At 31.7% G+C, this 19,234-nt stretch overlaps 3 long non-coding RNA genes across 4 annotated transcripts; 2 read left to right on the forward strand and 1 right to left on the reverse strand.

Moving 5' to 3' along the window:
- Positions 1 to 1,963: 1,963 nt before the first annotated feature.
- On the forward strand, positions 1,964 to 4,085 carry LOC148602781 (uncharacterized). The gene is made up of 3 exons (XR_015916740.1): positions 1,964 to 2,072; positions 2,307 to 2,421; positions 2,986 to 4,085. It is a non-coding gene; the product is annotated as an uncharacterized LOC148602781 (long non-coding RNA).
- A 4,467-nt stretch (positions 4,086 to 8,552) lies between these two features.
- On the forward strand, positions 8,553 to 16,986 carry LOC148602782 (uncharacterized). Its single transcript, XR_015916606.1, has 3 exons — positions 8,553 to 9,030; positions 11,572 to 11,781; positions 16,851 to 16,986. It is a non-coding gene; the product is annotated as an uncharacterized LOC148602782 (long non-coding RNA).
- On the reverse strand, positions 10,938 to 14,675 carry LOC148602783 (uncharacterized). Of its 2 annotated transcripts, none has more exons than XR_015916604.1 (4): positions 14,485 to 14,675; positions 12,767 to 12,869; positions 12,143 to 12,180; positions 10,938 to 11,025 (listed from the first exon to the last, which is right to left on the reverse strand). It is a non-coding gene; the product is annotated as an uncharacterized LOC148602783 (long non-coding RNA). The 2 variants fall into 2 exon arrangements; XR_015916605.1 differs by lacking the exon at positions 14,485 to 14,675 and adding an exon at positions 14,310 to 14,335.
- Positions 16,987 to 19,234: the final 2,248 nt, after the last annotated feature.

Below are 19,234 nucleotides of genomic sequence, written 5' to 3' on the forward strand. Positions count from 1 at the left end.
GAAAATGTATTTATGGCATTATTTTTGTCAATGAATACATACGGAAAACGTTCACTAGTTGCGTCGTAAAGAAATCATGAATCATTGTTTTTTGTGCTTTTTTATGACTTCTAATTCAAAATTTGATTTGTGAATTAAGAGTCTATGGCTGAATATTGATGAAGGGTACATTTGGGTTATATTTACTTCATAAAACCAAAAACCGAATGATCACTTTCTTTGTAATATTGCAGTCGAACCTCCAATAACATTTTTATTTATGTGATTATTGTTTGCACTTTGGTTTTCGTGTAATCCTTGTGCGAACTGACAAAGTCTATGATTAATACAATATTCATTTATATGATCACCATTTTTTAAAAAAATAAACCATAAGTCCCAAATAGAATCGTTTCGAACGATTGTAGAACTAAATATCAAATCCAGAAAAAATCGACTGAGAATCAGTAATAATAAGCATGCATACATCTCAAATAAAAGTGCGTTGAACAAAATTGACCTTATAGAATAATTTATTTTACATAATGCATACCAGCATGAACCACTCTCACACGGATTAGACATAAATGGATCAACAAAACATTTTACTATATTTAGGCACTTTCGATCGGTGCAGTCATACGATAAAACACCTAAAACAATTATATTTACCGTCAGCTTATATGGATATAAATTCAATTGTTGCATGTCATATACCATATGTTCCATAATATGTCCTTCATTTATTAAGTGCCAGTTTTTGTAAGAATCAGACAAAATGGGGGAAAAACAGAAACATGCATGTCAAAACCCTTACGATCTAACAATATAATTCCACTCAAATATGCTATCTCTATTAAAAAAAACATCATTTGATAATTTTTTTTCAATAGAATGTTAGAAAAATGAGTTTTTTTACAGAGTTATCTGCCCTTGAAATTTTTGTTTCAGTGCATTTCAATGATATTATAACTAAATTTACCAACATGATATGGAATATCTTGTCTTTTTTTCTTGATTCTGGTGGTGCAAGTATTCAAACTTTCAAAATGGTGGATTTTTTTTACCATGATTTACCTACTGCCTTTTTCTTACAGGGACTGACACTTAAGTATAATATTGTTATTTTACAGGGAAAAAAAGTAAAAACGCATACTTCCAACGCTTTAAAGCATGCCCAAAATTGCTAAATGGATATTATTGTAATATATACCAAAAAATATACAGTTGAGCGTTATTTGGACGTATAGGAACGTATTTCTGGTGTTGAAATCTAATGACGTAGTAACAGAAGAAGAAATTTGCGTTAAGATATGTTAACTATTGTTTCAGAAAATGATGTTATGATCGGTAGGTGAAAGGCAGATTTTTTAAGAAATAATTTTCGTGGATTTAGATTTGCAGTCACTATTCGAACAAAGATAGCAAATGTTATACACGCTCCGCAAATAAAATAATTAAAAAAATATCAATACTTATATTGTGCAGCAATATTTTAGTAAATTCAGGCGATAGATAATTCTGTAAATGACACTAAAATGCAAAAGAAACTGTTGGATTTTCGATGTGAAAAGACACATTGGAATGAATGATTATTCATTTCATTATATAGACCCATTTAGCAACTTAATAACAAACATGTGTAGCCTCTTTCAAATTATAACTCAATACATCAATATGATATGGAAAATCTTGTCTTTTTTCCTTGATTCTGATTGTGCAAATAGTCAAATTAAACTTTCGACCTATGTGTTTTTTACCATTTTCCACGCGCTGCCTGATTCTTACAAAGACTGACATTTAAAACCTCTTCATGAATATTAGATCATTAATTACTACTCCAAACAAATTGCAAATTGTAACATCATACAAAAAAAACTAAAATAGAAATTTATCATCCAAGGTTAACATATAATTTAAAACGCAATTTCTTATAACATCGTCATGACTACTCATGTTATTTTTATTTATAGCAAGTATTGTACATGGTATATAATAGCAGTTATAAGGTAATGTACATGACAATAATCACCTAAAAATAAACATGTGGAATTACGTTGTTTTAGCTATTATACTTACACTGACGCATCCTGGTAAGACATATTGTTTTATTTAAAGTATGTGTGAGTTGCTGAAGTTTACAGGATATTTCAATACGTGAGAAACACAAATTTTACATTATAAGCTGCATCAATCAAATTTATCATAGATAATCACTGTAATGAATAGGGTATATGCGGTGTGGCTAGACTATTCGATATCACCATATGCCCCTGATCTCAATTCAAGTACATAAAAAGCAGAATCGTTATTTTTGACATTTTCAGTGTTATTGGCACCACAGTGTCCGAGTTTTGTATGTCCACCATGGCGGCTGGAAAACTGTAGTTCGAAAGGCAATCCTTGTGATTCTTCCCCGTGTCCAACTGGACAATATTGCTGGTGAGTATCATTACGTCTACTAAAGCATATCTAATTTGATAAAAAAAATCGTATGCTGAAAATACGTTTTTTATCACATGTTCTTCAATGATGTCTATGTCTGTGAATTGTTTGATACACAGAAATCTCAAAATACAGGGCAATATAATATATGTTGAACTGGCGAGCTAATAAACTTTCTGCGCTGTCATGTGGGTTCGGTTTGTCCAGTGTCAAGTTTATTGACATTCAGAAGACACAAAATCAACTTCAATACTACGAATAAAGATAAACTCCGAGTAAATTAATCTACATAGAACTAATTTTGCATTAAAGCAAACAAATATCATAGTGCATAAAACATCGGACACAGCATAAATCAAAGCGTCGGAAGACACCGATTTTTAATGTCTCATTAACGTATCCAACAGAATTTATCGTGATGGCATAAAGTTGGCGATTATTTCATTACTTTTTGTGATATTATAAACTTCTCTAATTAGTTGTCAAGCTATGCAGAAACATGAAATTAAACAATTGAATACTAAAACACTATACTATTCACATTTTTTTCATTTATTGCAGTAATGTCTGTGGTTGTACCCATACTTGTATAGGTGGAAAGACTGCAGGACCTCCTTGATGACAGATTTTTAATGCATTTTGTTATTGAAATGTGTTTGCCATCGCTTCCTTTAAGGCTGTTAATTTCACTTTTTCAAAATTCAGTAGATAGGAAAGACATTTATTTGGCTTGACTAAACTTAATTACGTCATCACTGCAGACCCAAGAGTGGCCTTCAGCTAATACTTTTTGATCCCAATGTGGTTGTTGGTGTTTTATCTTATTGATCATGTTCGTTCTCGTTATATTTATTGTGACCTATCAATAACAGAAAGAAACACACTTAAGGTATAACATTGAAGCCGGTAGTCTCATTGGTTTCTTTTTCTTGGTTCATTGTCCCAGGGCTTATATTCTTTCGAATATTTTGTACGGACAGGACTTTACGTAAAACATATACTAGTTTGTAATCCGGTATTGTATTTGTATCATTTTATCAGGACTTGACTTTATCGACTTTTGGTTGTAGATTATGATCATTTTGTCTAATTATTTTGGTTATTTAACGTTTTCTTTTCTTTTCCATCAGCACCGTATGCTGTTTAATAGCAATGGACGGAGTTTGTTTACTGAAAATGCCTTCGTCAAAAGGAGGAGTGTCTAGTAATCTAACCCTTCATCGATCCGTGCCCAATTTTTATTAGCAACACTTTCAAAAACCCAGAATACAATGCGATGAAACGTGCACGCATTTTGTTTCGAAAGATGCTTTTCCTTGTCCGATGTTTTGGATTTCCATCTGACCGATTTGTTTTCACTCTTTGACAGGAGGGGGCTACCTTCTGTTACGTTACTTCTTTGATACTGCAAGATCCATTTCGAGGAAACTACCACATATTTTTTTCATCAATTGATGCTTTTGTGTATTGCATATTGAATGACTTAAGGGTTAAGTGATTTCTCGTAATTAAAGGACCGAGCTCTGTTTTTTTCTAGATGTGTTATATATTATGAATTTCATATTAAAACAAATCCGCAGGTTATTTGTAACATTTAAAGATACCTGTTCTACCTACTTAATTTAGCATGTTTTATATTAAAGAACCTTGTATACTGATAATGTGTTTATGATACCTCTGGTCAAATATCCCAGTCTATCTTATGTTAATGTAAAGTGTAAAACATGTAAGTGTTAACCTGCACCAGCAGGTTGTGATTGTACTTAATGAATCACCGAATTTTGTCGTCTTCCTTAAGGATAATATGCTAAATCATATACTCTTTGAATTGTCTATTGCATTTTCAATTTTGAAATCATAACGTTTGAATTGTTTTATAGATAAACCGCTTAAATACGCAAAAATTACCCGCACCAGATATATGGAAGCCAGTCAAGGCTGCCGGTTAATCATGGATTAATTCAATACAAAATATCTAAATGAACCTTAGTGTAAAAAATATGTATTCATTTTTTTTACATTTTATTAATCAACTGTTATTTGTTAACCGAAGCGATTTCTTTGACATTTATAATTTCATCCACCACAGTAAACACTACTGAAAACAAAATGGGAATAGACAATGAATTAACAAAATTCGACAGTAGCAGCGAGAGTTTTTGGAAATTACCCTTTCTGTGGGTAGCGATAACCTTCAATCTTCATCTGATCATGAAAATAACTTGTTCGTGATAAACTAATGAGATACAAAAAAAACTAATCATATCACAATGAAGCCTTCATGTAACCTCAATGAAAAACAAAGAAAGATAAGGGCCCGTTGTTTCAGGTATTTCGTTTTTTGTTTTTGTTTTTGTTTTTGTTTTTTAGAAAAATACCTACAAGTTACTGCTAAAGAGTAATCAAAGGAACCAAGATTCTGGCGGAAATCAAAAGAATGTAATCCAAAATCAAATACCAGACATGGACAATAGACAAACACAACAAAGAACATAAAGTAACTAAAATAATACATACAAAGTAACAAAAGTAAATGAATAACTCCGTCTCCACTAAAAACTGGGAGCATGGACCAGGTGTCCCGGTACGGTAGGCGTCCTCTGCTCTTCTAGAAACACCTGCCGAGTTGCTCATTAAAAGTCAAGTCCGGAGTAGATGGAGGAAAGGAAAACTATGACACGTTACAAAAATAAGTTTTTATGGCACAGATGGATACATCGTAACAATCCACGAGTTCATGATGATGACCATAAAACTTCTGAAGGGATGACTTCAATCTTGTAGCAACATAATCCTGTTCCAGAACCTAATTATTAGAAGTCTAGCTCGATACAAAAATTCTGCGTAGTTACGCCAAGCTCTGGCATAACGCATGAGTTTTGAAATAAAAACGTCATTTATTTTGGTTATTTAAATATGTTGCGGATCGATTATTCGGCTTATTGGAAATCCCGAGTCAATTGGTGTTATGATATGAAAAAAAAACTATTTTATACAACAGCCAGGCCTGAACTAAAAGAATTATCAAATCAGTTGAGCTACTAACACGACTTAAAAATAAGTCGTAGTAAGATCTACTTTTCATTTGTTGTATATGTGTAACCAAACAGTAAGTTAAATTTTTCACCTAAAAGCTTCTTATCAACGATCGTACGTTTTCAGAAGATATGTTTTTAGTCAATCACAAAAAGAATAATCTATACATAGTTATGATTGTAAAAGCGCTTCTTTTAATTCCGACTTTATGAGCTCAAATTAGAGTAGTCATTTTAGAAACACATATTCGACTATTTCTGTTGCTAATATGTGTACTTTCCTCCCTCTGATTTTTTCTCAAACTTGTGCAAACACATATTGCAATTTGAATTATAAGTGTAATAATACATAGCAGCATGTACCACTTCCACACAGATTAAACTGACATGGATAGCAAAAACACAGTTTACAATATTTGGACAATAAGGATCGGTGCAGTCTGAAGAAAAAACTCCTAAAACAAATATAAATGGTAAGTTACTGAAGTGAATTTGAATTCAATTTTATGTTTTTATTCAATGAAGAACGAGTTCACAAATCTGTTTAAATCGTTGCACGTCATATTCCACATTGCTATAATATGACGTGTCATTTCTAATCTTTTATATCGCTCTTTCTCATGAGTGTATAATATATCGCATGATCCCAACGCTTAGAAGCATACCAAAGTTGCTAAATAAAAACTCAAATCAAGACAACCTTAAATGAAATGTACGTTTGAGTTTTTCGGATGTATATAAATGTATTGCTGGTTAATGCTCCGCTACGCGCTGACCTATTCCTTCAATCACGTTTTAGCTGCTAAGTTTGGAACATCGTTAAGCCAGATCCTTTGATCTCAGTTTCTGATATACAGATAACGTGTTATCGTTAAACAATACTAGAAATTGCATCTAATGTTTAAAGATAAGGTCGATTAAAACTAGTCAAGAGAACTAAGAGAATGTAATCCATTGACAAAGACAAGACATGGAAATCAGACATATACAGCAAAGAACTTAAAATAACAAAATAATACATACTAAGTACATTTTATATCAGAAGTAAATGAGCATCTCGGACTCCACTGAAAACTGTGAGCATGGACAGATGAATATACCGTAACGATCCACGAGTTCATGATAAAAACCATAAAATATCTGTAGTGATAACTTTAAACTTGTAGCAACATTATCCTCTTTCAGAAGCCTAACTGTAAGAAGTCTAACGCAGTACAATAAGAAGTCTGCGTAGTTACGGCAAGCTCTTGCAAAATGTATAAGCTGTGTTATGAAAACTCCATATGCAGATGCTGTAGGTAGATAGGTAGATATGAGACTGACTTCACAGTGTCTGAAGTATCCTTTGTCTCAAGTCCTTTGGGGTAAATGCGATGAATAAAATCCCCTAGGTTTAACGATAACACGTCATCAATATAGCGGAAAGTTAGATTAAAGGATTTAGGTAAACGATCTTCTTGTCTTTTGATCAGATCAGCTATAAAGTAAGACTCACCGTTTGTTGAAGAACGCGTCGAGCACACTGAACAAATATGTTGTCAATAAAAAAATTCAAATATATTCTTCGGTATACTTAGAAGATGATAACGAATCTTTTGTTTACACAGTATGAGGAATTTCTACCAAGTACTACATATCTGTATCCAGGTGTACCGTTTTTGTTCGACATTATTTGAGTATGGGGAATATTAGAATAAAAAGTTGACAAATCGTACGTTTAATGCTGTTTTATTCTGATAATAATCTTGAATTGAGGGTTTCCAGAAGATCTTATTTAATTTTTCAGGATCCAGATAGAGGGTTGTTTAGTACCTTACGATACTGCCGATGGCATGGCAGATAATTTTCATGGTGCAGAAAAACTAGTACCCATCGAAAAAAACACGCAATTTTTAATCTACTTACGCCATATTTTAGGTTGTACTATATAGACATGATTGAGTTGCACTGTTTAGTACACAAAGTTGAACCGGACTAATTTAGTAAAACTTGAAACATGATGGAAATTTTTATTGTGGGTAGTAGAGCATGCGTACATTAATAGATACAATTCTTGTAAATATAAAAAGGGGTAAAATACATGTTTTAAGCTTTCCGGAAATATTCAGCTTCTTGCCGCAGGGGGTTCTCTCCTCTATACCAGCTGGCTGTTTTTCAAAAATGCTAAATTTTGCACGAACTTTAATAATTTAAATCATTAATAAATGAGCAGAAAAAGGTACACATATTTTTTTGATTTTTTAAAACAATATCATGACATCTCACTTGTTCTTGTAGACTTAAAGTTTTTAATATTTTAGAATACAAAATATACAAGTTTTATATTAGAATTTAAATTTAGAAAACCTGTCTTTTGACAGTTATTAAAACTATTATATTTTTTCCATTATGCATCCATAGTAACAGATTTTTATAACAAAAAATAAAAGAATCTCAGTCACTTTCTTGGATCACTATAATGTAAGGATTTGAATAATTTATACTAATTACAGATAAAAAAAGTTAAATCTGTTTGAGTGCCTCAATGTAGTTTTTATTTCTACAAAATGTCATAAAATTATTTGCAGTGGCATGTCTATAGAGTGGAACTTACGTTACTGCATCCTTTCTTCGTACTGTTCTTTTATTTTTTTTATTTGTTTTGTTCGGAAAAAAACAAATTCATCTCCCACTTATCAACAACTTTAAGAACTATATTTTTTACTAGTGCCATCTTAATGTACAATCCACATAATTTTAATCTCAAAACTGCAACATTGAAATATCAAATTTATATGGTCTGTAACTTTTTCCTGAATTAGAAATTGAAGTAAATACTTTTTGACACACATTCGTCTACTGTTCAAATAATAAAGAATGTTATTTAACATAAAAAATAATTGCATCTGGAAAAGGTATCAAATGTCCATACCTGACATTAAAATTGATGCAGTGAAAACAAATCCGAAAAGTATAGCCAGCTGTTTGCATCACTTGATTAAAATCCGCTTACCACAAATGTGTCAAGCTCAAATAAATCGTCTGGCTACTTATCCATTAGAATTGCATTAAAATAGTATGCTACGCACGCAATGTTTTGTTCGGAAAATTTTTCTTCTCGAATGATGTCTATCTTTTTTTTTCAGAACATTTGTAAACCAATTATTTTTGGATTTAGACATTTCAACGTATCAGGTTGTTGAAGGATTTAATCCTGGAAACACGTGTAAAGCATTTCATAATTGTGAATACTTATACCTTTACAGTAATCTGAAATTAACATAATTTACAGTCAGGCAACCGAATATCATAGAGTATGAAACATCAGACACAGCATAAAAAAGCTTCGAAATACATCGATTTTTAATGCCTCATTAATGTAGTTAACAAAATACATTCCGGTGACGAAATTTGGCGATTATTTCATTATTGTTGTGAACTTCTTTAGATGTCGATCTATGTCGTTTGTCTTCGAAACAAGAAATTCATACATTGGTAACGACACTATTCATTGTATTATGATCATTTATTACAGTTGTCTGTGGTCGTAACGAGATCTACTTTTCATTTGTTGTATATGTGTAACCAAACAGTAAGTTACATTTTTCACCTAAAAGCTTCTTATCAATAATCCTACGTTTTCAGAAGATATGTTTTTAGTAAATCACAAAAAGAATAATCTTGTGTGGGCAGAACGATTGCAGGACATTCTGAAAGAAAGCTTTTTTATGCATTTGTTTATTATTAAAATTTGTCGCTTTCTAATAGGCTGTTAATTTCAATTTATCAAAATTTAATAAAAGGGTTGAAAATTTATTTGCTTTGACTCAACTTGATTAGGCCATTTGCAAGAATATATATACTATATTTATACACTTCTAACGGGAACTGAATTTATGTTTCGGTTTCTTGTTGTTTATGGTCGTTTTGTTTGATTGTTTATGTTTTTGTTTCTTTTTGATAAGCACAGAATATTTTTAATTTATCATGTATTGATATTAGAAGACCTCGTATACTGGTACTGTCTGTATTATACATACAGTCATTAGCGGAAGTGTCTAGTAATCGATCTGTCTGTCCGGTCTTGCCAAAGTGCTACCCGCAACACTTCCGAAACCACTGGATGCAATCAATGAATTGTGCACACGGTTTTCTTCTGGTGATGTTTATTCCCAACTTTTATTTTGAATTTCTATCTCCCCTTTAGTGGCGTCTGATGTAAGATAAATAAATGGACTTTTATGACACTTCAACCAAGGGAGACTTTTAATCTGCAACATATTTTATTTCTTAAGGAGGTGCTATTGTGTATCGCATATTGTATTACTTTTGGGGTTTTATGATTTCTCTGGTTTTAAGCGGTTAGTTTTGCTTTATACAATGTAGTTGTGCTCGATGATGATTTTTACAGAATAAGATTACTTAAATAATCCACCCTTTCTCTTTGTTTTTGGACCCGATGCTTCTACAGCATTTCGGGAAATTCAATCGTTCATGCCATAGATTTGAGCTTTTTGGGATTAATAAAACTAAAATCATCAAAGCTTCCTCTTTGTTTTTATTATTCAAACCCTTACATTATAGAGATTACTGTAAAGGTATAACTCGGCGGGTGTTTCTAGAAAAGCAGAGGACGCTTACTCTACTGGTGCACCTGGTCCATGCTCCTAGTTTTTATTGGAGTCCGAGTTGCTCATTTTCTTTGGTTACTTTGTATGTATGATTTTAGTTACTCTATGTTCTTTGTTGTGTATGTCTGTTTTTCCATGTCTGATATCCGTTCCTAGATTTCCGCTTGATTATTGGTTTCCTTGATTACTCTTTCTCTAGAACCATTCAAGGGATTTTATGAAACTAATTTTATTTACAATCTATATGAAATTTATCTCAAAAGCGCAAACCTCAAATGAAAAAATAATACTGTTTATGTGATCTATAGGGGTTTCTGAACAAGAAATAAAACTTAGTTCGCAGGGTTCACCTCCTGTATGATTCTTATAAAGAATGCTACTTAAATTAACTTTGTTTTTGCTTTTTATTTTGTTTTGTTTTTGTTATTTGTTATTTGTTTGTTTGTTTTTTGTTTGTTTTTTGTTTTTTGTTTTTTTAAACTAATTATCTTTAAAACTTGAATAAGTCTGAATAAATTCCATTCTTCTTTCTGAGTTCAGAATGCGAAACGGTGATCAATTCTCAGAAGGAATGACCTTTATAATTTACCATATTAAATGAAAATTAGGGTTTTTACACTTTTGTTAATTCTTACTGAAAACTATATGCAATAAACTTTTCTCTTTTTTTAATTTTTTAATTGTTTTTTTTATCAATTGACACGTTGTCCATTGCTTTAAAATATTGATTGCAAGCGACATGTTGACTTCGAATTTCGTTAACTTCAATATCTTTGATTATTGCATGATTTTTTACGATATATGTCGCTACTAAAACTGAAAGATGTGCATTGATTGTAATGGATATGTTCATCCAATAAAAACTGAATATAGCTACATACTATTTATTCATGTCATATATGTATTGCTCAGTATCAGCGTTTTATGTTGTCAAGACGTCCATGGTAACGGCGTTACTGCAAATAAAGACAAGATTGTTATTGAATGTGTGCATGATTATAGTTTCAATACAGTCTAAACATGTATTTTGACGGATGTATAAATATTTGTGACCGTTGTGATGTCTGAATCTATATACTTATCAAATATAGAAATTAACTTTTATTTTGAATAATCTTCTACTTCTTTTACAATTTTCCTTCAGAAATTTCTCTTTTTCTTCATCTTAACGTGAACATGATCTAGTTTATGTAATTTATCAAACTCCTTGATATGTTTGGCTTGTCTAAGTTGACAAATAGAGTTCAGTGATTTTTATATGCCTTAACTGTTTTCTGTAATCAAAGTGTCTCAATTTGTTAAAAAGAGACTCAGAATTACCCCAAGTCAGATAAAACTATTTCCACTTTGGTTGTCAAACTGCCGGATATGACTTTTTTGTTTTGAATTAAACTTATTTTCTCTTTTCTATTCGTCTTTTATGGTTTCCTTTATGATACTAATGATTTTAACAAGAATTTGTTGATTTTAATCATTTACCTCAATATTTCAATTTTTTTCAGTTTTCAAAAAAGACGCATATTTCCTTTACAAAAAGGCGATAGGATAGTTTTTGACAAACAGTATTACTGTAGATATATCATGGATTTATTTCTACTATCTAACATGTTTGGTGAGGCAGACATGGATTGGAATCGCATGGACTGATATAATAGCGAGAAAGACCTAGGGGACAAGACGCTTGAGTACAGTCTTCCTAGGAACTTCCTATAGTATGTTGAAAATTGGCATTTGCTATGAATGTTTCCGATCATGAGTAGTTAGATCCTCCATTTAAATTTAAATTGTTTAAATTATTATTATTGTTACTTCAGGAAATAATATACAATTTCTCGAATTACAAAAAAAACAAAAATTGTTTTGTCCTCCGATTGACCATTTTTGTGCAATTTCTTTAAAATATCGATTTTCCCTGTCAATTTAATTTTTTATCAGCACAAGAACGTCTGAATTATATTAATGAAATATCATCAGCATTTGGTTTTACCACGAGCGCTATGTAACCATAATTCAAGATCGCTGTGAACCTTGACCTTCAAGTATGTTTGCCTTTGATCTAACTCTATCACATACCAATGCAGTCGTAAAAACATCCACCACAAAAGTTAGTACTACAATAGATAAAACAAAATAAGGCCAAAACATAAATGTATGTCTGTTTCTTGCTACCCTACATACCCATTTTTTTTCTCCCTACCTACCTTTTACATTATTGTGTTGCTGGGAGCAGAAAAAAAAACTTTCTTTTTTGGCCTAAGTATCAAGTATCAACATAAACTGTATATAGACGAATACAAATGTTAGTACACGACATTTTATCATCATCTCTATTTTTTCTTAACATCCGTAACAATAGTAATGGAAAAGGCACACACCATGAAGGAACATCAAAAGACATTTAACCTTTTAAAAATTATTGTATGAATGTTCATCTGCTTTCAATAATCATGAAATAATGTTTAGATTTATTTACGATATTGAGTTTATCGCCAAATGAAAACAAATGGGTATGAACTTTTGAGTATCTCATTTCTTGCTTTATATATATATAACGTCTCAGAATGTGACGACTTTATTCGCTACACTGCTCCATCGGATCAGATTGATACAGGGAAGATAACGTAAACTTATAGAAGGGTCTGAAAATTTCCCAACGATGTTAGAACTGTCAAATATATTAATTTAAAACCTACACACCAGCAATATCCGACCGGGCATGGGTTTGGATCGCATGGACTTCTAAAGCAGTTAACAGTGCCCAATGGGCATGTCTTCGGGGTACAGTCTCTCGGTCGAACGCCTGGAATATTATCATTTTTAGCAGTCAGTCTAATTCTTTAATAATCAAACTATGAAAAGTAACAAAGAAAAAAAAATAAAACATTTCACTTGTTCAGAGAGATTAATCAAGCGAAAGAGTAATCAAGGGGACCAAGGTTATAGCGGAAATCAAAAGAATGTAATCCAGGGACAAAGACCAGACATGGAAAACCGACATACACCACAAAGAACATAAAGTAACTAAAATCATACATGCAAAGTAACAAAAGCAAATAAGCAACTCGGACACATGCAACAAAGAACATAAAATAAGCAAACTGATACATATAAAGTAATATGAAATAGGCACATAGGCAATTTCATATTATTTAACACATTCTATACATATGCCAAACGCGTGACAGTCCTTGTTGGATATATCAGACTTTCTTTTAAGGCGTGTTATACGTGAATATAGCTTTTTGTTTATACATGTACATCGTTGCAAAAGTATTGTCCAAGCTTTTATTAATGCAAAAATATGCAGTGTGTGTTTCAATCGTACGTCAAACTGTTTTTGTTTTACCTGAGATATATATATTAACTATCACCGTGGCACTATATTAAATCAAGTGTGTAATGCTATCAGCTGATTTACTTTTCTATATTTCAAGCTTTAATGCGTAGAATATTTTTTTTATTTTGTTTGTTTGTTTGTTTGTCGTTTTTGTTTGTTTTGTTTTGTTTTGTTTTGTTTTTTGTTTGTTTGTTATTCGATTTTGTTCTTTTTATTGTTATACAGTGTGGTATTACATTGAATCCATTGTACAATACTAATAGTTGTTCTAATAGTTCTTAACTTTTTTCCAGCTTGGATGTGAAAATGTTTGATTTGGTTTATGATTATATTATTCAATTTAAATATGTTTTTGTGCAAGTATTTAAAATTAACAGTATGTATTAAAAAGATTGAATTTTCTTACTGGTATAAGAATTTAGGGCAACATCATTGCTTTACATCAATTTCACTTGAGGTTAGAACAAGGTACCCGAGTTCCGATCAGAACATATGTATCAGGACATTTCTTTAACATTAGGTGTCGCATATAAAAGGGTTAAGAAACAATCCATATAAAATCCAGACGCTGCCGAAATTCTCATCGAACAAAAGATGTTTTGTATCTTCTTACGCCATATCTTATGTACATATTGTCCATTCTTCAAATATATATCTGTATTTCAGAGAACAACATGTTTTCATGCCCCCACTTAAATTGATTGAACAAGAATTGAAATACTTGCCAATTTCATAAACACTCCATATTCAAAACTACAACAATCGAAAGAAAAAATACAAGAGTTCGTTTTGGTCTAAATAGAAAATAAAATTGAATCATTTAATGGATTTGTGACATATATGAATTATCTGTTGTTCATAAAATAGATAGTAAAAGTTAGAATTAGTATCAAATATCCATACCTGAAATTAAAACTGAGGCAACGAAAGAAAAAAAAACAAGAGTTCTTTTTGGTCTGAATTTTTTTTCTAAATAGAAAATAAAATTGAATCATTTAATGGATTTGTGACATATATGAATTATCTGTTATTCATAAAATAGATAGTAAAAGTTAGAATTAGTATCAAATATCGATACCTGAAATTAAAACTGAGGCAACGAAAACAATTTCGAAAAGTAAACCCAGCTTCATTGTATTTCGTAGCTGTTTGCTTCACTTGATGAAAGTCCACTTTCCTCGAAATTTATCTAGCTGACTGAAAGTTTTCTGTGAAGACAAACCTAATCATCTGGCTACTTATCCATTAAAATTGCGTCAAAATAGTATGCTCCGCACACAATGTGTTGTTTGAAACATTTTTACTCGAATTATGTCAACCCCCATTTTTCCTTTTTTCTGTTCAGCCTATTTGTTAAACTAATTATTATTGTGTTTGAATACTGGAAAGTATTAGTCTGCTGAAGAGATTAATCCTGGAACACATGTACATTATATGATAACTTTGAATACTTATATGAGTATTTTAAAACACTGCATGACAATCACTGCTTATGGACCATAGGTCTCCCAAGGTTTTCCCAAGGCATGCAGTCGGACATGTCTCATCTGAAGTTTTTTCTATACTATTAACCAAACATTGCTGTGTCATATTCAACCCTAAAACTTAGTTTTCGTCTCTTGCATATGATGGTGTGGTGAATCTTACTTCATGTTTCAATATGATTGTTGGTACTTCTTTATACAATTCATTCCGACGTATGCAGTTCTTATGCAGTTGTAAGAGCTTATTTCTTGAGATACGAGTAGATTAAGTTAATTTTGCAATATTTACGAAACTGTACTTTTGTATTTATTCATGATTTGTGATTACATCTTGTAAAAACAATTCTTCATAAGAAAATGATTGGTGAGTATTTTGTTTAATACGCATGACTACAACCCACCAATCCGACAGAACTATCTAACTCACAATGGATTTCCCTGCTAATATCCGTCGTTTTTTTTGTTTTTTTTTCTTATCTGTTAACTAAATAAATGCAATAAAATAATGCGTTGGTTGCAGTGATATATCTCTTGAAATGTTTATTTAACCGCAAGTCGGATGAATCATTACTCGTCTAACCATGAAAGTTAATCTTGTTATTTCTTAGCTTCAACAGTAATTGTACTACACTAATTTTGAAAGCGGTTGGATTTGTTCAACCATATTTCACCATCTTCCTTTACCCTGACATTGTGATTGATTTCACAAAAAACGTAAGTGTAAACGCACGATAAATGAATGCATTTAGTGTACGTTTACACGAACAATAAACGAACGCTATCAGACTTAGTATGAATACAATTTTGAAAAGGAAAATTTTTTTTTTTTGACATTCAATTTTTTTTTTCTTTTTATTATTTCATATACGCTGTTCCACTAAAGATATTTCGCTATTTTCTATAAAGTGTTTGCTAATCAAATATAACTTTCTCATAATGAGGTATTTTTATCAGAAGGTGTATTTTAGTTATTTTCTTAAGATCGATAAAAAAGTACGTTTTAGAAAGTATATGTCAAAGAGACATAACCACAATGGTATGAAAATGTCAACCCAATGCATGTATTAGATTGTTTAAATATCTCATACTTTCTAAAACGTACTTTTTTATCGATCTTTGGAATTCAATAAGCACACGAATGTTAAGTATAATCTGAAAAAAGACGGCGTTTAATAAACTAGTGGGTAGTTTTAGTTCATCAGTCCTTTTCAATTTGACAGCAAATAAGTTTTCCAAAAATAATTTACACTTGTATTTGCAATAGTAAAGCAAGAAACAATTTGTCAATGTAGGAGAATTATATAATTCCGTAAAAAAACCCTGTATTTTGTTTAAGTTCATTACGTGTATTCATCTTGTCCTTAGGTAAATCGAAAGCTTCTCGCCTGCATGTAAACGAAAGCTTTTGTTCTACGTTAAATTGGACCCTCTTTTCGTGCGTTTAAACGAACGCTCCTTTTGTTGGTTTAAATGAACACATCTTTCGTGCGTTTATAGGCATGAACGCATAACGAAGTTGAACGAGCGATAAACGCGGAACAAAGAGTTATCAAAAGATCAAATCTATATAGATTGTATATAACATTAGTTTCATAAAAATCCATTGAATGGTTCTAGAGAAAAAGTAATCAAGGGAACCAAGATTCTAGCGGAAATCAAAAGAATGTATTGCCGGGACAAAAAAAAAACAGACATGGAAAACAACAAAGAACATCAAGTAACTAAAATAATACATACAAAGTAACAAAAATACATGAGCAACTCGGACTCCAGTGAAAACTGGGAGCATGGACTAAGTGTACCGTTAGATAAGCGTCCTCTGCTTTTCTAAGAAAAGTGTGCAGACAGAATTTCGCAATGCTAATTTCGGTCATTCCTCTGTAGTGCACATAGTATTTAAATTCACAATAATTCCTTCACGGAACTTATTTCTGCTTTTTTTTTTGTTTTTTTTTTTCAGATAAACCGCCATAATACGCTAAATTTATTCTTAAAATTACATGCATATTAGGAAGACAGACAAGTTGTCCGGTTTATCAAAGATTGATGCAATAGAAAATATCTAAAGAAACCTCAATGTAAAAAATATATATTCAGTTCTTTTTCATTTTATTGATTTACCTTATATTTTTAACCAAATCACTTTAATCTACATTTATAATTACACCCACTATAGTAATCTCTACTAAAAACTAAATAAGAGAAAAAAATAAACCAACATAGTATCGAATACGACAGCAGCAGTGAGAGTGTTTAGAAAAATACCATTTCCTTGCATGTTATTTATTACGTTAACCTTCAATCTTTATCTTATCATGAAAATACTTGTGTCCTTTATAAAGGATAAAATAATGAAATACAAAGGAACCAATCATATCACAAATGAAACCTACATGTTGTAACTCAATGGAAAACAAGCAAAGAACATAGGCCATCTTTCTCGGTATTTTGTTCATAGAAAAGTATCTACGAGTTACATATCTACGACAACATATTTGTCCAGTGTGGTGGACGTGTTTTTCAACAAAGGATCGGCATTCCAATGGGAACAAATTGTGCTCCTTTACGTGCTGACCTATTCCTTTACTCTAACGAGGCTGACTTTATAGCTGATCTGACCCAAAAGAAAGAATATCGTTTGGCTAGATCCTTCAATCTCAGATTCCGCAATATAGATGACGTATTATCTTTAAACAATCCTAATTTCGGGGATTTGATACATCGCATTTACCCAAAAAGAATCTGAGATAACGGATACTACAGACACTGTGAAGTCAGCCTCATATATTGACCTACACTTAGAGGTCGATGGTAAAGGGAAACTATTGACCAAATTTTACGATAAACGTGATGACTTTTCATTCAGAATTGTCAACTTTCCTTTCATCTATTGCAACATCCCTGCGGCACCTGCGTATGGAGTGTTCATATCACAACTCATATCTTATGCCAGAGCTTGCTGAAACAACGCAGACTTTTTTGTATCGCGCTAAAACTCTAACAAATAGGCTTCTGGAACAGGGTTATGTTGCTACAAGATTGAAGTCATCACTACAGAAGTTTTATGGTCGTAATCGGGAACTCGTGGATCGTCATGATGCATGCATCTGCACCATGAAAACTGATTTATTCAACGGTCATAGTTTTCCTTTACGCGTTTGTCTACCTCGGACTTGACTTTTTTTATGAGCAACTCGGCGGGTGTTTCTAGAAAAGCAGAGGACACTTACCCTACCGGAGCACCTGGTCCATGCTCCCAGTTTTAAGAGACCGAGTTGCTCATTTGCTTTTGTTACTTTGTATGTATGATTATAGTTACTTTATGTTCTTTGTTGTATACGTCTGTTTTTCATATCTGATCTTTGTCCCTGGATTACATTCTTTTGATTACCGCTATAACCTTGGTTCCCTTGATTACTCTTCCAAAATTTGAGTCATTTAAATATTTTACGATCGAAAGTGTTGTGTTTGGCTAATTGGGAAAACCCGGGTCAATTGGTGTTATAACATGCAATAAAAAAACTGTTATACAACGGTCAGGCCAAATTTGGAGTATATTTCGCACGACTGTCAAGTTAGTTTGCCTCCGAACATTACATAACAAGAAAGTCGTAAGAAAAGAAGTCGTAATTGGATATCCTGTTCATTTGTTGAATTTGTTTAACCACAAAGTATCATTTTCACCTAAAAGCAGCTTATCAATGATCCTACACTTTAAAAAAAAAATGTATTTTAGCAAAAAAAAAATTGAAATTTCCGACTACTGTGTTCAAATTGTGACAATTAGAGCAAAAGTCTGAGAAATGCATTTTCAACTGAAACTGTTGCTAATTAGAGTATTTGAAAATTTACCTAATTGAAATTAAAAGTATAATACATACCAGCATGTGCGCCTCTCACACAGATTCAATTTACAAGGAAGAGCTAAATTGAAACATTAATTGTGAAAAAGAAGTACTCAAATCCGAAACAATCAAAATAGGAAACCAAATCCTCCATCACCGAAAGGTTCTGCAATTTGCAATCCATGGAATGAAACCTGAGTGTATTTTAAAATTATAAATGACAGTAAATAAATTTATATTATAATATGAGCATTCGGTATAACAATTATCAATCTCTAAGCTGTTGCTTGTCTAAAGTGGTTAAAGTGTACCGTTTGCTCAATCGTTTGTCAGAAGCAAGTGTAAAAAAAAAACAATTTTGTCTCATTTTTTCCCTTTCACCTCAAAATGTATATCGATTACTCCTTCAGTTATCATTTATTTTGCAAAGTTTGATCTTTTTGAAACTACGGTTTTAACAATATCCATGGTACCAACATGAGTTAAAATAGATACATTT

The sequence above is a fragment of the Perna viridis genome, chromosome 11 (genome assembly GCF_037379345.1).
Source record: "Perna viridis isolate PV_CMFRI_1.1 ecotype Kerala chromosome 11, ASM3737934v1, whole genome shotgun sequence".
Classification (NCBI taxonomy): domain Eukaryota; kingdom Metazoa; phylum Mollusca; class Bivalvia; order Mytilida; family Mytilidae; genus Perna; species Perna viridis.